Consider the following 19,282-nt stretch of genomic DNA (forward strand, 5'->3'; position numbering starts at 1 on the left):
ATCCACAATCCACTCTGTGCTAAACTGGACCTAGTCCAGCTCACTTCAAAGTCCCAGAGGAAGATCAGGTGTGCATATCTCTCCTGCAGCTTTAGAGGTTCTGCTCCTGATTCTCTGTGCATTACTCCACAAAGAAGAACATATACACATCTCCAGTGATAATAACCAAACAGAGCACAGTCTAAATCCACATATGGAAGACACAATTTCTTTCTCCTGTGGAAGACACAATTCTGCAAGGTCTTGGCTTTGCTAAAATACCTCTTTGGGGCAAGACACACCGGATTTACATTACAAAATAAAGCACTTGGTTTAGCTTCTCAACATCTCTACTCTGATAGCCTCAGTCTCCCTCAGTAACAATATTTTTGTGTCTCTGGAGGTAGAAGCATTCCAAAACAACATACCCAAAGACAAACGGAAGTCTCTTCTTCCAATGAAGATTACTGTTGAAGAACTCATAAAAGAGCTCCTCCCATTTCCAGGCTACTGAAGGTTTATAAAGATCAGCGTACTAGTCTCAACACATTCCGGGCGTGTGTTTGTGTGTGTGTGTGTGTATTATATTGTAATTAATAAGTAACTGTGGGTGATACATGATAACATGTGAATATCCTATTGCTCAGTAATCCTGCAAATGGCATTATTTCATTCTTTTTTATGGCTAAGTAGTATTCCATTATATATATGTACCACATCTTCTTTATACATTCATCTGTTGATGGACACTGTGGTTGTTTCCACATATTGACAATTGTAAATAATGCTGCTATGAACATTGGCGTGCATGTATCTTTTTGAATTAGTGTTTTAGTTTTTTTCGGGTATATACTCAGAAATAGAATTGCTGGGTTATATGGTAGTTCTATTTTTAGTTTTCTGAGTCACTTTGGAATCATGGGTTCTTTTCTAACTCAAGATAATATAACCATTACCATCATTATTCTTTTTGATGGTCAACTTATCACAAACTTGGCCAGCGGGAACATCTTTAAGCTAGCTCCTATATCCTCTGACATGTCCCCATTAATTGTGAGCACTTCCTCACGTTTGTGCACCAGATGTCTCCAACTTACTGTGTACTTTCTGTATCCCAGACTTGGAATCAGCCATTTCTCCAAAGAACCTGAGTTCCTTTCACTGGAGAACAATATTTAGAAATCAGCATCCGCATCCTAGGTATGCCCAATGTTATTGAAATATTATTGCTTCTAGGCTTTTCAGGAGCCAAGAAAATAAAAATTTCAGAGCTAGAAAATATTAAACCATGAGTTAATATTGATAACTCCAATGAAAATCAAATCAAATTAAAAAAAAGATTCTTCCTAACCTTCTACTGCAACTGGTATCTCCCTTCTGCTATAGTGAGAAAAAAACTGGTTTCCAACAATTTTCTCTAACCTATAATAGATACAAAATATTTTCAAAATTTCTTCACTGATATCATTATAAAAAACAAACCTAAGAAAAGATCAGTATTTCTCTGTAATTCTTTTTGTACTTAAAATACATTTTATTTAGGGAGTACACTGCTCAAAAGTCAGTTGAATTAATTCTTTTTTCTGAATGGCCATGGTATCAATTTGATAGTATCATTAATTAGGTTAATTTGTGGCTGTTTGTGTTCAACATTAGGACTTGCCTTTTAAATTTTTGTTGATTTAATCTTCAAAACATTTACATGGTTCAAAAGTGAAAACTATATAAAGCACTAAGTTCAAAGAAGTTGCATTTCATTTTCAACATTTTTGTTAGTTGCTGCTTTATCCTTCCTATATTTTTTAAAATTATAAGCAAATATATGTGTAGTCTTATTTGTCTCCTTTTCATGTTTACATTAAATATACTTTTTTTAAAAAATATACTCTTTTATACCTTGCTTTTTTTCATTTAACAAAATAGTCCTTGAAGACACTCCTTATCAGTACATAGAGACCTTTGCTGCATAGTATTCCACTGTTTGGATGTACCATCATTTATTCAATTAATCTTATATAGATGGGCATTTTAGGTAGTTCTCTATTTCTTCTCTGAAAATTGATTTGTTTAAACTTTAGTGACAATTTTGGAAATTTTTATTTTCCCAGGGAATTATTTATTTCAACTAGGTTTTCAAATGTATTTGCATGAAGCTGTGCAGACTGGTGTCTTAAATGTTTAACATTTTCTTCTCTTTCAATGCTTACATATCCTTTGTCATTTCCTGTTTTGTATATTTTCTCCCTGTTTTTCTTTTCATGATTAGGTTAGCTGGTGGTTTGTCTATTTAATCATTTTTTCAAAGAACAATTTAGATTATTTTTCCCAAAGATTTATTTATTTATTTTTCCTATTGTAATAATTAATTTCTGCTTTCTAATCTTTATTATTTTCTTCTCCGTTTTCTTCTGGTTTATTTTACTCTTCTCTTTCTAGGTTTGGAATTGAAATTTTAGTTCATTTATTTTTCGATCTTCCATTTTTACTGATAATATTATTTTAGGCTATTGATTTTCCTCCTATCACTGCTTTAACTGTTAATTCTTCCTCTAACCCCTATATTTCCTATAAAGTAGACCTAGATCTAGAAGCCTGATTAGATTTTTATCCAAGAACACTTCACCAATGGTGTTGTGTGCTTCAAATTACATTTTACCACGAGGCACACATTACCAGCTGTTCTAGTTTTATTGTTGCTAAAGGTCTTCAGGTTCTGGTGGTGTTGGCCAATTTTCTCCACTTTAACGTTCCCTATCAACATTTTACCTAATATTTTTGGTAGCTAGATAGCCTTTATTTCATTAGAGGTTGCAAAATGGTGGAGGGCTATTCTATCACTGCTTCTTTATTCATTAGCTGAAATTCATCTATAAAAAAGGACTTTTCCTCATTAATTATTTCATTTATATGGGAAAGGGAGGATCCTTGATGTTTTTCCCTTTATTCATCAATGTTTAGAGTAGTGACTTAGTAATCTAGCAACCTCCAATGGTAACCAGTGTGTTTTCAAAGCATCATCATGAATTCAGATTTATATATATTTGATGTTTCAATCCGTTGCAGTCATTATCCTGTTTTTACTTAACTTTTAAAATTTTACACTTGTATCTCTTTTCTCTTGCTGTGAAAATCTAAGTTTCTAATAGCATTAACACAACGATTTACTTGTTTTTTTTTCCTACATCATGTCACTATTAGTGTTACAAAACGAATGCAATATAAAATTTCTCTGTGCTTCTTTTTTTCTTTAGACTATATGCCACTAAGGGTATCCTATATTTTTAAATAAGGAATTATTTTCTCTATGCCTCTATGGCATCAAATTGATATACGGTTAAGTTCATTTGTTTCCATTTGTGTTCAATTTTAGGGATTTGTTTTTTCCCATTTTTGAATTATATAAACATTTATATGTTTCCAAAGCCAAAAATGCACCCACAGAACTTTTTCTTCTGTCCTTGCCCCTTCATCTTGCACCCTCTCTTCCAATCTAGGAAACCGTTCTCATTAGGTTTTTTTTGTGGTATGTGGGCCTCTTACTGTTGTGGCCCCTCCCGTTGCGGAGCACAGGCTCTGGACGCGCAGGCTCAGTGGCCATGGCTCACGGGCCCAGCTGTTCCGCGGCATGTGGGATCTTTCCGGACCGGGGCATGAACCCGTGTCCCCTGCATTGGCAGGCGGACTCTCAACCACTGTGCCACCAGGGAAGCCCCTCATTAGTTTTTTTTTTTTTTGCTGTACGCGGGCCTCTCACTGCTGTGGCCTCTCCCGTTGCGGAGCACAGGCTCCGGACACACAGGCTCCGCGGCCACGGCTCGCGGGCCCAGCCGCTCCGCGGCATGTGGGATCCTCCGGGACCGGGGCACGAACCCGTGTCCCCTGCATCGGCAGGCGGACTCTCAACCACTGCGCCACCAGGGAAGCCCTAGTTTTTGATGTATCATTTCATTGTTACCTTTTGAAAAATATCACAAATATGTTTACGATTTATTTACCCACTGTTTCTCACACAAAACGTAGCACAACATAAACACCGTCCTGCATCTTGCTTTATCTCATTTAACAATCGCCTAGTGATAGTTCCATACCAATATATAGGGCCTTCCTCATTCCTTTTTATAGTTGCGTAGTTCTCCATTGCTTGGATGCCCCATAGTTTACTAGACCATTTCCCTATCACTGAACATTTGGGTTGTTTCCAGTTTTATTTTTGTTTTGTTTTGTTTTGTTTTGTTTTTTTACTATAGCAAACAATGCCACCATAAGTAGCTTTATGCCTATTATAATCATTTTTTATGTAATAACAATTTATGTTATGACATAAATTGCTATATGTCATAACAATTTCATATTTTTGCAAGTATGTCTCCAGGAGACTTTCCTGGAATGAGTGGATGTTGGGTCAAACGGTAAATGCTCATGTAATTTTTCTAGACATTGCTAAACTCCTCACCATAGCGGTTATACTACATTTTTTTGCCTTGCCAGTAGCAATGAGAAGGCTTGTTTCCTCATAGCCTCACATAGTCAGTTTTGGATTTTTGTCAATCTGATAGGTGTGAAATGGCATCTCAGTGCAGTGTTAATTAGCATTTCTTTGTTTTAACTTATTTTTTACTTTTTAAAGTGTTTTTCATTGTAGTAAAATATACATAAGTTTTAACTTTTTAACCACTTTTAAGTGGACAGTTCAGTGGCATTAAGTATGTTCATAAACTATCGCCACTGTCCATCTAGAGAACTTTCATCATCCTAAGCTGAAACTCTATACCTATTAAGCAATAACTCCCCACCCCTCCTTCCCCTCATCCCCTGGTAACCTGTGTTCTACCTTCTGTCTCTATGTATCTAAGTATTCTAGGTACCTCATGTTAAGTGGAATCTTACAATATATGTATATTTGTGTCTGGCTTATTTCACTTAACAGTATATCCTCAAGGTTCATCCATGCTGCAGCATGTATCAGAATTTCACTCCTTTTTAAGGCTAAATAATATTCCATAGTATGTATATGCTCCATCTTGTTTATTTATTCATCCATTGATAGACAGTGGGGTTGTTTCCATCTTTTGGCTATTGTGAATAATGCTGCTATGAATATTAGTTTACAAGCATCTGTTCAAATCCCTGCTTTCAATTCTTTTGTATATATACCCAGAAGTGGAATTGTTGGATCATATGGTAATTCTATGTTTAATTTTGTGAGGAACTGTCGTATTTTTTTTCACAGCAGCTGCATGACTTTACATTGCCACCAGCAACACCCAAGGGATCCAATTTCTCCACATTTTTGTCAACACTTGTTTTCTGGGTTTTTTGATAATAACAATTCTAATGGGTCTGAAGTGGTATTTCATTGTGGTTTTGATCTGCATTTCCCTCATTATTAGTGACGTTGAACATCTTTTCATGTGCTTGTTGGTCATCTGTATATCTTCTTTGGAGAATTGTCTTTTCAAGTTCTTTGCCCATTTTTGAACTAGAGTTGTGTGTGTGTGTGTGTGTGTGTGTTGTTGACTTTTAGGAGTTCTTTATATATTCTGGATATTAATCCTTATCAGATATATGATTTGAAAATATTTTTTCTCATTCTGTGAACTGCCTTTTTACTCCATTGATAGTGTCCTTTAGCATATATGTTTTTAATTTTGATGAAGTCCAATTTGTCTTTTTTTTTCTTTTGTTACTTATGCTGTTGGTACCATATCAAAGAAATTATTGCCAAATCTGATGTCACGAAGATTGTCCTCTGTTTTCATCTGAGTTTTTATAGTTTTAGCTTTTATGTATAGGTCTTCAATCCATTTCGAGTTTTTATTTATTTGTTTGTTTGTTTGTTTTTGACCACAACACACAGCTTGTGGAATCTTAGTTCCCCGACCAGGGACTGAACTCGGGCCCTTGAAGTGAAAGCACAGAATCCTGAACACTGGACCACCACTGAATTCCCAGTTTTGAGTTAATTTTTATATATGATGTTGGATGAGGGTCCAACTTCATTATTTTGGAAATGGATATCCAGCTTTCCCAGCACCATTTGTTGAAAAAGTCCTTTCACCATGAATGGTATTGGCACCCTTGTTGAAAATCGTCTGACCAGACATATGAGGGGTTATTTCTAGGCTCTCTATTCTATTGCATTGGTCTATATGTTTGTCTTTATGCCAGTTCCACAGTGTTTTAATTACTGTAACTCTGTAGTAAGTTTTGAAATCAGGAAGTGTGGGAACTACAACATTTTTCTTCTTTTTCAAGATTGTTTTTGTTATTTGGGGTCCCATGAGAGTCCACATGTATTTTAAGATGTAATTTTCTGCAAAAAATGTTAGGATTCTGATAGGGATTGCATTCAATCTGTAGATCACTCTGGGTGGTACTGAAATCTTAACAATATTAAATCTTTCATTCCATGAACACAAGATGTTTTTTGCATTTATTTGTGTCTTCTTTCATTTCTCTGTGCGATGTTTTATAGTTTACAGTATACAAGTCTTTCACTTACTTGGTTAAGTTAATTCCCAAATTTTTTTTTTTTTTTTTTTTTTTTTGCGGTACACGGGTCTCTCACTGTTGTGGCCTCTCCCATTGCGGAACACAGGCTCCAGATGTGCAGGCTCAATGGCCATAGCTCACAGGCCTAGCCGCTCCGTGGCATGTGGGATCTTCCCGGACTGGGGCACGAACCCGTGTCCCCTGCATCAGCAGGCGGACTCTCAACCACTGTGCCACCAGGGACGCCCTCAAGTATTTTTATTCTTTTTGATGCTATTATAAATGGAATTGTTTTCTTAATTTCCTTTTCAGATTGTTCACTGTAAAATATTTCTCTTACAATGGGCAGGCTGAGCACCTTTTCGTGTGTTTAAAGGCCATTTGTATTTCTTTTTCTGTGGAATTGTCTGTTCATATTTTTTACTCATTTTTCTATTGCACTGTTGGCATTTTTGTCTCAATTTTTAGGAGCTCTTTATATATTACTAATATTAGACTTCTGGGTCGAGGTTTAAGTCACAGAGGTATACATATTTGTCAAAAATCAGAGAATGTACAAGTAAGATTTGTGTATTTCATTCTATTTAAATTTTATATCACAAGAAACACCTTAAACAAATACTGATTTCTGGTTAATAATATACATGCGTCAATATACCAGTTTGCAATTTATTTTGAAACGCAACAAAAAATAATATAGATTGATGGATGGATAGAGATAAATTACATACATGATAAAGCAAGTATCAATACAGTAAAATGTTGATGGTAGGATCTCGAGGGTGCACGTTCTCTACAAAATTTTTTCAAATTTGCTACATGTTTGAAAATGTTCATAATGAAATATTGGGGGAAATATTAGCCTTCTAATGATAGACATTAGAAATATTTTCTCCAAGTTGTCAGGATTTTTTACTTGCTTAGTTTTTCCTCATGAAAAGTGTTCTTTTAAAAGCTTATGTATAGGGCTTCCCTGGTGGCGCAGTGGTTGAGAGTCCGCCTGCTGATGCAGGGGACATGGGTTCGTGCCCCGGTCCGGGAAGATCCCACATGCTGCGGAGCAGCTGGGCCTGTGAGCCATGGCTGCTGAGCCTGTGCGTCCGGAGCCTGTGCTCCGCAACGGGAGAGGCCACAGCGGTGAGAGGCCCGCGTACCGCAAAAAAAAAAAAAAAAAAGCTTATGTATAAATGCATTTATGAATCTTTTATTGCTTCTTCATTTTGAGTCATATTTTGTGGGGTTTTCCCTTTCTTATGTTATATAGCAATTCATTCACACTTTCTTCTACTACTTGCATTATTTTCTTTGTGTGTCTGTGTGTATTTCAGTTAAGTGATTATTTTTTAAGAAATAAATCACTGTAGCTTCAGTGAAGTGCCCTGTGCCACCCTAGTCTCTCCCCTTACCCCTCACTAGAGGTAATCACTCCTGTGCTTTGGTTATATATGTTTACTATATAAGATATATTCTTATAAAGCATATATAAATTTATAATACATATATACTTACAATACATATATGTATTTACAAACAATAATATAATTATGTTTTTCACATTTGTAAAACATATTCAAAAATAACACCTTTCTGGAACTTGCTTTCTTTGATCAACATTATATTTTTGAAATTTATCCAAGCTGAGAGGTATAGCTCTAATCGATCCATTTTAATTATTACACGAAATTCTTCCTAAAACATGCTGCATTTATTTATCAATCCTCCCATTTGTGCATATTAGTTTGTTTCAGATGCCTCTCAGTTAAAAGAAAGCTGTCATAAACATTGTTGTACACACCTTCTTGTGCACATGTGCATGTTTCTCCAGGGAATACATCTAAGAGTGGAACCGCTGGTTTACAGGATATGCACATCTTCAATTTTATTAGATAAGTGATTTATACAATCATCAGCAGTGATTACTACCTGACAACTTAATATTATTGCACTTTAAAATTTCTGGCAATGAGTAGGTATAAAACTGTATCTCATTGTGGCTTTAATTTGCATTTCCTTGATTCCTATGAAAATGTGCATCTTTTCAGATATTTACTGGCCATGCAGATTTCCTCTTCTGTAACTTGCTTCTTCATGCCCTTTATGAATTTTTCTACTGCCCATTTGCATGAGCATGGGAACTGTGTAGTCACACAGGGCCCTGCACTTAGAAGGGCCTTGTGCTTTGTTTAATGCTCTGCTGGTGCTGTTTTGAAATTCTTAATGATTTCTTACAAGGGGCCCTGCATTTTCATTTTGCACTGGGCTCCACAAATTGTGTAGCTGGTCCTTAGGCTGAGCCATGTTTGAACTGAGTTTTGACAGACAAAAAGGGATTCATATAGATCTGCATTGTTCAATATGGAGGGCACTTAGCCTTATTGTTCAATATAGCGGCTACATTAATTTAAATTAAGTAAAATTAAAAATTCGGTTCCTCAGTCTCATGAGCTTTGAACCCTTTAGACTGTGCCCTGTGGGGAACCACTGACCCATTTAAAACCAGAAGTGCATGGAAAGATCTGGGTTTGAGGAAGACAGCCCTCGTGGTAATGTGAAGGACTAGATAGGCAACTCAGAAGTCAGGGGAGCAGACAGAAAGCTCTGACACAAACCCAAGTGAGAAGTGAGGCTTTTGGGGGAGCAGACGATCAGAAGGTCAAGGTCTCGGAGAGAGAAAATCCACAGGGTCTTGGTGACTGTCTGGACATGTGGAATAATGGAGAGGGAAGAATTGAGGGTCAGGCTTGGGTGACTGATAAATGGGGCTGCTTTAACCAAATCCAGAATCCAGAAGAATAAACAGATTTTATGGGAAGGTACTGAAGTTGGCTTGGACACATTCTTGAGGTATTCTGGGACAGTTGTTCACCAGTCTCCCTACCTGCTAAATGAAGGTAGTGGTAGCATCTGTCCCACAGGACTGATGTATTAATAATCAACTGATGACCAACTAGAAGGGTGGGATAGAGAGGGTGGGAGGGAGGGCGGGAGGGAGACACAAGAGGGAAGAGATATAGGAACATATGTATATGTATAACTGATTCACTTTGTTATAAAGCAGAAACTAACACACCATTGTAAAGCAATTATACTCCAATAAAGATGTTAAAAAAATAATCAACTGATACAGATATGTGAATACACTTTGTTAATGTTTAAGTGCCATATACATGTTATCTAGCATCAGTCCTGTATGTATCTGAGGTCTGATGGAAGGAAGAAGCAGGGGAGGGACTTAAATACTGCCTGCGTTTGCACGAAAGGAGCACCATCCATCTAGTTCAGTGAGACAGGAGATGCTGGAGGAAAATGCTGAAGAGAATGAAAAATGTGGATAGTCAAGTAAGAAATATAGGATAACAAATCATCAATTAGAAATACACCCCAGCTGCTTCTAAAACATAATAAATTGTCAAAGTTTTCCATCAAGTGGAAGAAGATGGAGTTACAATGAGATCTGGGAGAAAACACATATTAAAAAATTCAACTAAGCAATTAGTAGCAGCATTTACTGTAGATTAGAAACCCTCTCCAGAATTACTTCTGCCTTGGAACATACACAGCATATATTCCAAACTGCTATTACTTTTTTTTTTTACTTGATAGCATATATTTATTGGATTTGTTTTTTCCCCTTAACCTCACACTTAATGGGTTCGGATTTTTAACATTCTCCCCTCCTCCACTCATTAATTTTTTTTATTGGAGTATAATTGCTTTACAATGTTGTGTTAGTTTCTGCCACACAGTGAAGTGAATCGGTCATACGCATACACATCCCCTCCCTCTTGGACCCCCCCCCCACCGCCTGCACCCACATCCCACCCAACTAGGCCATCACAGAGCACCAAGCTGAGCTCCCTATGCTGCTACATTTTGATTTTCATCTGCAGACACAGAGTTAAAATGTAATATGTCCGGGCTTCCCTGGTGGCGCAGTGGTTGAGAGTCTGCCTGCCGATGCAGGGGACACGGGTTCATGCCTCGGTCCGGGAAGATACCACATGCCGCGGAGCAGCTGGGCCCGTGAGCCATGGCCACTGAGCCTGCGCATCCGGAGCCTGTGCTCCGCAATGGGAGAGGCCCGCGTACCGCAAAAAAAAAAAAAAAAAAAAAAAAATGTAATATGTCCTTAAAGCTGATTGCTAGTTCAAACTTGTCATTAAGCATACTGCTTCCTAACGTTTGATTATATGTTAGGAAAACTGCTAGGAAGTTTAACTATCTGATTGATTAGACAGTATTTGGGTGTGAAACGTAACTCTTTGATGCATGCTGTTCTTCCAGAATTTGGAGGTAATGTGCAAGATTCTTAAATTAGTTTTGCTTTTGTGAAGTAAGCAAATAACCTGATGTTAAACCTCAGTTAGGCTATTTAATTAAATTCCGTACCTATCTATTGAAGATATATCACAGCAAGGCAGAGTGGTAGGGCATGGTCCTTCCTTCAAGGAGCTGATATCTCTTAGCAGAGACACCTATAAACTAGTACTGAGGGAAATGAGTGAGTGCTCACAGAATTCGAAACAGTCTGGGGTGATATGGTCAAAAGGGAGAGTAAGAACACTAGCTGCCATCAGAGATCATAAATCCATAGTTTTATGACTCAATTTGAAGTTATCTGAATAAGGCTCTGAGAGCCAATCTAATGTCAAGGTCGGCATCAGCCCTCCATCTCCCTGGGTGATGCGGACAGCAGAAATCCTCCACTTAGTTAAGCTGGCTGTGGCCAGGATATCGGCAGCTCCTCCCACTGACAGGGAGTCTGGCTGCCCATCCCTTCAATCTGGGTTGGCCTCGTGGTCTCCTCTAATCCACAGAATGTGGCATATGTGACCCTGTGTGATTCCCCAGCTATGCCTTAACAAGTCTGACAGCTTTCACCTCCTCTGTCTTGGATGCTGCCCACAGACTGACAATGGAGCCCCTGGAGGACGAGGAGCCCTGAAGATTCTCCAGAAGGAGGATCATGGCTTTCAGTGGACGGCATCACCAAGTGCCAGACATGTAAGTGAGGTCACCTTTGACCTTCAGCTTAGCTGACTTTCCAGTTCAGGGGTTGGCAAACCACAGCCTGCGGACCAAATCTGGCCCTCAGCCTGTTTTTTTGTAGGGCCCTTGAGCTAAGAATAGCTTTTGCTTTTTAAAGGTTTGTAAAAAAAATAATAATAATCAATAAATAACAAAGAAGAATATGTAACAGACACAAAACCTAAAATATGCACGACCTACCACCCCTTACAGAAACTTTTGCCAGCCCCTGTTATAGCTGAATATAACTGTGTGAGTAAACCCAGACAACACCACAGGAGTCAGCCAACCAACCCTCAGAATCGTGAGAAATATTAAATGGATGTTTTTAATATATGAGATGCAATAGATAACTGAATCACAAGCTGAATAAATGCTACACAAGGAACAAGGAAACTGCCTCGAAGGAGATAAGCTCTTGAAGGTTTTGGACTTTTTCTTCCCAATCATTTCACTTGAGAGGATTTCGACCCCCTAGTCTGCTGTCCATGGCTCTGTTTTCCCTCCTAGGGAGGTTTTGCCATCTATGAGCACATATATCCACTCATTATTCATGGGACATTCGAAACATTTTATAAACAGGTATTGGAATATAACTTTTCAAAAATAAAAATACAGAATTTGTAAGACATAATATCAGTGTCCTAAAGCATCCTTCCAAATACAGAGGTCTATTTTTTTCCATATATTACTCTATTTGCAATGGAGCCTTCCTAGTTTTGTTACCAATGGATTTCCTTTACTTAGTGAGGTGAACTGTCAGCCAAGGTGAGGTGAAGAATGGTTGTGATAAAGGCATCAGCAGGTAGCAATCACTTTACCCTTTGCAAAGGGCACAGCTACCTGCCAGGGCTGGAGCCAGAAAAAGAATCACAACCAGAGATTCAGATCTGAATATTTACACAATGTCAAAGAAGTCCAGTGCCTAGACTTACACTGCTACTATCCAAAAATAATTTTGTTGTACACCCATTTTAACTCCTATTTCCACCTCTATTATTTTCAGAGAACCTCCAAAATACCATAAATAATTTTTAAATGTACATTTCACGCCCCTATTCTTTCTCCTTCTCATAGGAAAAAAACCCAAAAAACAAAAAAACAACGCTTTTGTAAGGGAGAAGCAGTTGAACCAAGAAATCTGTAAACAAAAAGAAATGGGGGGTACTTCCCTGGTGGCGCAGTGGTTAAGAATCTGCCTACCAATGCAGGGGACACGGGTTCAATCCCTGGTCCAGGAAGATCCCACATGCTGCGGAGCAACTAAGCCCGTGCGCCACAACTGAGCTTGTGCTCTAGAGCCTACGAGCCACAACTACTGAGCCCCCGCACCTAGAGCCCGTGTTCCGCAACAAGAGAAGCCACCGCAATGAGAAGCCCACATACCGCAACGAAGAGTAGCCCCCGCTTGACGCAACTAGAGAAAGCCCATGCGTGGCAACGAAGACCCAACGCAGCCAAACTTAAATAATAAATTAATTTTTAAAAAATGGGGGCCCATATTTATAGTCTTGATGTAAATGTGTAGATCACATTTGGGGATGGGTGGTTATGACGAGGCTTGAAGTTAAATAGATGATCCAGACCCACCTGATTTTGAGCAAAGCACCACTATGATCAATACTACACATCTAAGTTTGCATTTGGCCTAGAGCAGTGTGGTAGCTCCTTTCCAAATATGTTCCCTCCCCACTCCACAGTGAGCCTCATCTCCTGGTGTTCATGCCTTGTCTGATCCCCTCCCCTTGAATCTTGAACAGTCCTATGCTTGCTATTGACCAATAAAATGTCACAAAAATGATGCAACATACCTTTCAAGTCTAGCTTCTGCCTTGCAGCTTCTGCCTTGGACTTTTAGAAAGCTGACTCTGATGAAATTCAGATCAACTGACAGAGGCATGAGCAGACACTAATTTGCTGATGCAAACAAAACCCATTGATATGATCCACTGACTGACTCACTAAAAATTATAAAAGTGGAATACAGGCTCTCTGTTTAGAACCCTACATTTGTCTGTGGAATAGAAGATGCCCTTTGAGACTTCTCTTGTGGGAGCTGAAGTGGTCATTGTTATACAGAGTAAACTTGACATAGATCTCACCCAGTGGGGCTTATAAGCTTAAAGGGATGAGCTCACACCCCCAGATGTTTGATATGAGCCAGAGACCAGGTGTCACAGAAAGAGTTTACACACAGTATTACATATTCTTGATTTGTTTCTGTTGTTAGAATGGAACTGGGGGTTTAGTTCAGGTATGCCCAGTTACATATAGGAGACTCCTCCTGGATTTTATCAAGCCTTCTTAAAACATACATCACAAGACCTTGTAGAAAGTATCACTGTTCTTACCAGAATTATCCACAGGAACCCTACAGTGGCCCAAACTCCACAGAGTCCAGAGTTTTACTGTTCTTTGAATGAAGCTAGTACCTAATTCAATGAAGTGCCTAACACTAGGTACCAGAATGATCCAATGATTACTCTATCCACCTAGGTGAATGGATATGTAACCCATGCCCTCCTTGCAGGGATCTAAGACTTTCTCCTCCAAACAGATCCAAAGTCTCCACCCCACAGATTACCTATTAACCACAAAAGAGAAAATGGAGTTTAATAGAGAAATCTGGAGAACACTTCAGATTTCAGTGACCACTGATACTGGGACAACCTAATATTATGCATATAAAAATAACAGGGGTTTAATATTTATTATTATGTTCTTACTGATGGAAAACAATAACAGCACCTCATAAAGTGTGCCAGCTTAGAAGGATTCTTGCCATCTAATCAAACCTCTCAACCTTCCTTCGAGCTTACAGGAAATATGGGATCTAGAGAAAAAATTAAATGACATCAGGAGGAAAACAAGGTCAGACAGATTGCGAAAGTAGAACCCTCTGCCAAATAACTGGCCTAGACTCTTTAAAAAGTTAATACCACAAAAACAAAACAGCTGGAGGATTGCCCTGCATTAAAAGAGACAACCATAACAACAAATACAATGCACGAATCTTCACAGGACTCTTTTTTTTTCTTTTGACTAGCAGCAGTATTTAATGTAAATGTTAGGCAGAGATCCACACAAATTTGAAAAAAAGTCTTTAACTTGAAAGAGCTTAAAACAATAAAAAAAAAGATTAAACAGACAATTCAGGAAACAGAGGAAACTTAAAAGAGAAAGTCCTGAGATTTGTCTTATTATCCATTCGGTAAGAGAAGATATTGCATCCCTTAAATAAGAACTGGACGCCATGGGACTACCTTTCTACAAAACCAATATATGACTTTTTTTAATAACTGGAGAAATTTGCATATGGGCTGGGTATTAGGTGATGTCAAATTATTAAGTTTCTTAGATGTAATTTAGTTTCTTATGTGGTTGCATAGGAGAATGTCTTTGTCTTTACTTAGGCGAGAGAGAAAGAAAGCAGTTACCGCAAAATGTTGAGTTATTCTCGGAGGAATGTACATGGTTGTTCACTGAACTATTCTTTCAACTTTTCACACCGTGATGCCTCAGCCGACCTGTTCACTGTGCCACAGACAAGCGGCCAGAATGGGGAACAGTTTTCAGATGGCACTGTTTCAGGTGTGCCGAGAGCGGAGAGTAAATACTATTTCTGAATTAATTCAACAACCTCCACCCAGAGGCCGGTACAACCAGAGCCCATACAGCACACTCAGCTCCCGCGCCTTAAAGCTTCTCCATTCCTCCCAAGAAGCAACAGTTAGTGACAACTCAGGGTGGACAGACCTTCTTTGAATTCTCCAGACCAAAGGAGGGTTTCGAGAGGCATTTCTCGAAAGCATGCGACTCCCGGGACTCCTGTTCACACCCCAGACCACTGTAACCCCGACGTATCCCCAGCCTTCTTTTTCTATTGATTCTACAAGGAGAACGCGCATTTCTTCTGCGAGAGCAAAGAACTTCCCAAGATGTCTTCTTCCCTTCATAGCTCTGTGCGGATTTTAATAAGTAAATACCTCCCGGACTGCCGCGAGGCCGGGCACTTACGCAACTTGAAAACAGGGCAAGCCGGGGGAAAGAGAAGCGAGTTTTCAACAGAAATCCTTCCCGAGGTCAGCCCATTGACTAACCGCCGCCAAGCTCAAATGTAAAATGACTACCTAGCACCCCGGTGCATGGAATGCAAGGTGATGCCGAGAATCCCGAGGTCGCGCCGGGATAAGCCCGGAGGCCTGGGGGCCGCGCGACGCCGCCGTCCTTGGTGGTGGTGGTGGTGGGGGTGGTCAGGGCCCGCGCGTGCGTGCGTGCGAGCGAGAGGACGAGGGGCTTCGGGCCCGGCGCGTGGTCTGCGCGCGCCCGGCCGCGCGTGCGGCTGCGGGAAGGTTGCGTGTGCGCGCGGGGCTGGAGCTTCGGCCATCCACCCACGTCGGAGCAAGGTGCGCGCCGCGCGTTGGGGTGAGTGTGGTCCGGGGTGGGTGCTGGGGCGGCGCGGAGGCCTCGGAGGCCCCCGGGCTGGGTGGCGGGCGTGGCGCTGGGACCTGCTCCGCCCGTGACGCGCCCTCCTCCGGGACACCGAGGCCCGGGCGGCTGGGCCGGGAGGCGGGCAGGGCGGCGCCGCCGCGCACTCCTCCGGCCCTCTCCTGGAGCGCGGCAGGGGTTGAGCCGCGAGCGGCCGCGCCCAGAGGCTTGGGCCTCCGCGACTATCCGCTCCCCCACCGGGTGAGCGCGGGAGGTGGGGCTGCGGGCGACACCAAGGAGCGCCAAGGTGCGTGGTAGGGCCAGGCCGAGGCTGCGAGGAGCACGCTGTCCGCCCTGCTCTGCCCCAGCGCGCAACCCACCCCCTTCCCGTCGCCTCGGGGAGCAGCACGAAGCAAGTTGGCCGGGTCGGCGGAGGAGCGGACGGGGACGGTGATTCGGTGTCGGATTCTCTAAGCAGGCCTGGGGTAAAGCCGTGACGAAGAGTTAGGGAAGGGCCCAGCAGCCGAATTGTGGGAGGCTTGTCCCTCCTGGGGAGGGGTTGGGAGGAATATGGGCGAATTGGCCAGAGAGAGGAGGAAACCCGAAGAGGCTAGGGCTACATGATTTTTAAAAGGGGTCTTAGCAAGCATATAAGGCATTTTAAAGGAAATCTTTAAGGTGCAATGGAGCCTCACTTTTCAAACAATAGGGAATGATGCCAGCAGCAAGCACGAGTGGCATTCCGTGTTTCTTCTCTCTCTTCCACTGTTCTAGGAAAGAGAATGTGCAAAGCAGAGACGGTTTTCTTTCCTTCATGTGTTTTGCACTTAGTACCAGCGTTTAGGAGGTGGCTGCTTTGTCAGGTAGAGCTATCAATGAGGAACAAATTACCAAACCATGTCTTTTTTTCTGTTTTCAGAGGTGAGGAAGATTTGAGTTTGCAGTCTTCAACTGGGAACAGCTTTGTGTTTTAGCTTTCCCCAGGCGGCTTAGACAGAGGTAGGGAGCTGATTTTGTACTCTCAGGATGTGTTGATGCCTGATAAAAGCATACATTGAACCTGTATTAGTGTAGAGAAGGGAACTATTTACTATTTAGAGAGTGTAAGACTTTTTTTTTTTTTGTCCTGACTAGAAAGTTCATTCAAATGAATGGTTGTTGGGTAATTCCAGTCCTGAAAATAAAGCCTGTTATCAAGACAGTGGCCAAGTATAATTCCAGATGAGATGCATGAAGTGATTTGAGAGCAAGGAGGAAGAAGAGAGGATCAAAGCTTTTCCAAAAATGAAAAGAATGTTGATATATAATGGTTTGCTCCTATAGCAGCTTGCTAGGTATAGAACATTAATTTTAGATGTCTCATGCTCAATGTTGTTAAGTTATGACTGAGATATATTCTTTTTCTGTTCTTCTGTTCAGCAGTGCACGGCAAATCTTTTAATTAAAGCATGGAATACGAAAAACAAAAAACTTCAGCTAGTGCTTTAGTCTCGTCTGAAATTCTACAGGTAAGTTCCTCTTATTTTAATAGAGAAATTATCCTTACCGGTTAAAATTGACCATAATAGTCTCCTTTATAAGATTTTAAGGATCATTTATGCAGCTACAAGTTTTGTTATATATTCTAGTATATTTCTTCCCTAAAGGATTTGAGGAGTTGGAAGAGTTAAGCTCAATTAAACCATTTTAGGTTATATATATATATATTTTAAAACTGAATCATTATTAAAATACCATGGTATCTCAGGAAAACTTAACTATATAAACTTATTTTAGTGGTCATATTCAACTCAAGATCAGACTCAACTCTCTTTATCCCTAAGAAAATACTCCAGTGGTTACTCTTCTCTCTTTTCCTTCCCTTTCAAATGATTTGCCTTGTCTCTGTGCCCAGTCTCCAGCTCTGTTCTGTCCACCATTGGATGATACAGGTAGAATCCAATTTTAGGAATGCCTTTATTCCTTCTGCAACCATAAAATGTCCAGGCCAAATATGCTTTTCTGTTGCATCAGAAAACAGCTATCATTGCTCATCCCTGCTCACTGTGTAGTAGATAAACAGACTACAGCTTCATGAATGAGGTCAAAACTGGAGGGTCAAACAGGATGCTCTTAAATGACCTGGCACAACAGATAAATTCAAAAGTTGCAGTTCATTTAACAGCAGGTTCTTTGGCAGATATCTTGTTTTGGACTATGAGCAATGATTTTGTTTTAGTAAAAAGTTGCATATTATAAATATCGATTTGCTTTTGCAGTCGGAGCTTTTGATACATTGTGAATTAGAAGAGGGAAGGCGATGGTATAAGTTAGAAGCAACTTGTAGGGGGCGTGTCTAGATGAGGGGGAGATGAAGCCTCAGAACAGTCTGTAGTGTGGGACCCTGAGAGGCTACAGGATAGAAGATTTGGCTAGGGGTGTAACTTGCACTCCTTGAAACTGAGAAATTAAGGAATAAAAAACAGAGCTAGAGTAGATTGTTTCCCATTCTGTGTGGCTCTGACCCTGACACAGGTAGTTAGTCAGGAAGTCAAGGTTGTTGTCCCCTTATAGCATCCACAGCCTAGTTTAATACTTCTCAGCCCTGCTACCCTCCAGGAACCATTTCATGAAGGGAACATGTTACGAGCACTAGGATCCCCTTTTCAGTAACATAGCCTTCTGGGGTAATGAGGAAACATAGAGAAGAGAGATCTTAGGAGGTTTTGTTGCTGTTCTGAGATGCCATTTCATGGGGCTAGACAAACACTTTCAGACCAGCAGCCTATTTTGAAAATAGTTTTATTGGAGCACAGTCACATGTATATGTTTAATAATGTCTACGGCTCCATTTTTGCTACAAAGGCAGGATCAGGTAGCTGGGATAGAGACCACGTGGCCCACAGAAAATATTTGCCATTTGGCTTTTTATTTTTTTACTTTTTTTTTTTTTGCAGTACACGGGCCTCTCACTGTTGTGGCCCCTCCCGTTGCGGAGCACAGGCTCTGGACGCGCAGGCTCAGCGGCCATGGCTCACGGGCCCAGCCGCTCCACAGCATGTGGGATCTTCCCGGACGGGGGCACGAACCCGCGTCCCCTGCAGCAGCAGGCGGACTCTCAACCACTGCGCTACCAGGGAAGCCCTGGCCTTTTATTTTTAAAAAGTTTGCCCACTCCTAGACTAGAACATAGATTTCTGCTAACCTCCAAAGCAGTGCACTTTAAGTAGGCTCTTTTAAGATTGAATTAAGGAAGTACTGCTCCTGTTAAACATTTCACAAGTCTGCAGCCACCTACTACCAGCATGACATTGAGGGCTCCAACCATGTCTCTTATCTGGAGCTATATTTGGCTATTATTTCGGTAACAGAATTT

At 40.6% G+C, this 19,282-nt stretch overlaps 1 protein-coding gene across 13 annotated transcripts in view; it reads left to right on the forward strand.

Annotated features, from left to right (window-relative positions):
- The first annotated feature begins 15,193 nt into the window (after positions 1-15,193).
- The window catches only part of B3GALNT1 (beta-1,3-N-acetylgalactosaminyltransferase 1 (Globoside blood group)), a 28,880-nt gene continuing 24,791 nt past the window's right edge, over positions 15,194-19,282 (forward strand). For 7 of the 13 annotated variants that reach the window (XR_014294450.1, XM_082625875.1, XM_082625874.1 and 4 more), the window contains exons 1-3: positions 16,006-16,412; positions 16,847-16,926; positions 17,347-17,435. The gene's annotated coding sequence lies outside the window, so the exon portion shown is untranslated. Of the gene's footprint in view, positions 15,657-15,794; positions 15,925-16,005; positions 16,413-16,846; positions 16,927-17,346; positions 17,436-19,282 lie in introns of those variants that run through there. The other 6 variants (XM_082625877.1, XM_082625870.1, XM_082625871.1 and 3 more) reach the window with 5 other exon arrangements.

This window comes from Mesoplodon mirus (assembly GCF_964341445.2).
Source record: "Mesoplodon mirus genome assembly, chromosome: 6".
NCBI lineage: Eukaryota > Metazoa > Chordata > Mammalia > Artiodactyla > Ziphiidae > Mesoplodon > Mesoplodon mirus.